Source organism: Pinus tabuliformis, chromosome 1_2 (genome assembly GCF_031772625.1).
Source record: "Pinus tabuliformis cultivar Carrire ecotype Pingquan chromosome 1_2, CPIR1, whole genome shotgun sequence".
Taxonomy (NCBI): domain Eukaryota; kingdom Viridiplantae; phylum Streptophyta; class Pinopsida; order Pinales; family Pinaceae; genus Pinus; species Pinus tabuliformis.
In genome coordinates, this window is record NC_142298.1 from 269721492 (window position 1) to 269723702 (window position 2211).

Sequence of the window (2211 nt, forward strand, 5' to 3'; positions counted from 1 at the left end):
TATGAAAAATTTCCTAATGACAAGCCCCCGCTATGTTGTTGAAAGATATGGGCAGTCTCAAGATGGAGCAAGATGGAAAATTGAAAGATTTCAATCAGAGGTTTAACCATTTTCTGAATAAGTTCCCGATAAACACTAAACCTCATGACTTCATCACCATTGGTTATTAAACTTTTTACTTTCCAACCAACATTGTGTAGTTTGTAAAGAGAATCATGAAATAAACTTTGACAAAACATTATGAAGAGGCAATCATGGTTGAAAAGGACTTGCACGTGATTTGAGTCATTGTAGATGATGAACCCGCTAAAGACTCCAACTTCATGGGTAAAAGGTCTCAGGCCTCTGTGAAAAAGGCCAAAGAGAAATAAACTATTGATCTTGAGAGCTTGACCCATACTGTCAAGACTCCGTCAAATGAGTTGGCAAAGCTGAAACAAAGGTCAAGAGAGACCAATATGAGCAGAAAGCATCCTAAATTCAACTTGTTCAAAAGGAATGCAAATTCCAACAATAGCAATTGTTAGTGTAAGTTAGTTTTTCCTTACACGAGTGACCAAATGTTCTCTTTCAGAATGTCCATTAGAGTTTATGGTCAAGTTTTTGTCATTTCACTAGGTCTTCCATGCAAAAAATTTGGTCACTAGTTAGTGTGTCTAGGATTATTTCCACTCCTTCAAGATTCCATGTCTGGTAACTTCCATCACTCAATTGGATGCACCATCATTGAACATATCATCATCATCATGTCAGTCATCACCGTCATGATTCCATTCAATTGAGTGTCTCCATTAGGTCATTAGGGTTTCAAGGTCACTAAAACTCTCATTTCATGCATAAGATCCGGCAAAGGAGGAGTGGTAATAAGCAATTCTCTTCAATAAATTTTGATATCAAATGTAATTTTATGTTTTTATATGTAATAAGTACTTCAGAGTTCCAAAATGACCCAATGTCTCAAGAAATCCAATAAAGTTATCAAGTTTCAAATTTCAAAGGTCAGAAAGTGTCAAGGTTCCAAATTCAAGTTTAAAAGGGTAAGATGAGTTGTTTTAAACTCATTTGCAATCTTAAAATTTCAAGCATCTCTCAGTCATCATCGTGTAGGAGAAAATTTTGTGAAAATCGAGGGTTTTGTTGCATTTTCGGAGAAGTGCGACCCTTCTGAGGAGAAGTGCAACCCTTATGAGGAGAAGTGTGACCCTTTTAGTTTTGGAGAAACCCTACTGGAGACACCTTCGGAGAATGAGTTTTTGGAGGGCTCCCATGGGTCATTTTCAGAAAATCAAGACATTCTTGAAACTAGATAGAAAAATCTAGTTTACTATTCTTTCAGATTTCCATTTTGACTTGGGGAAGATACCTAAAAATGGCTTCAAACAGGCACGACCCTTCTGCAAAATTTCCTATTTTGGTGCATGTTGGTGCAACCTTTTTGCTGACTGGTGCGACCCATCTGATCTGGTAACTTCTTGAGTACTAAATGATGGAAAAATTGAGATATTATGATATATTAATGTTACTTTAGGTTTCTTAGTTGGTTTTTGCCTCACTTTATGAGGAAAATTGTAATTAATGAGGAGATATGCTCTCCTAAATTTTAGTGTAAATTGTGGAAACTATCTCATCTATCCTAGTTTTAGGTGAGGACTCATCAAAGCCAGTTATGATGAGCCTTTAATAGAATTTTTGACCTGATGAGATGTCGTATTTTTTTTCCTATATACAATGGAAGGGAATCATTTTCCAAGGGTTGGACATTTGAGGAGAGAACCATTGTAGCCTGTATTTGACATTTTTGGAAATCAAAAGACAGAGTTAGCAGCTATTGTAGTGGGATTCTTGTGGTATGTGTTTTAGAAGTGTTTTTCCTTCTGTGATCATAAGTTTGAATCTATTATATCTTTCATTTCCATTTCCATGTTTCATATGCTTGTTTGCTAAGATAATAAACATAATTCATTCATGTAATGCTCTGTTTTCGAGAAGCTTTCACATTATGGTTCATTTTTCTTTTGATATAAACGAATTCATGAGACTCATGCTCGTTTAGAAAACCTACCTATCTCCCATATACACAATGACAACCCTAAAGTGCTAAAGTGTGTTCCTACCTTGCCCTAGTACATCTCTGCAAATCTTTTTCTCAAAGCCTAGACCTAGCTCCCTAGACCTAAGCCATCATCCAACAAACAATCAAAATCAAATCAA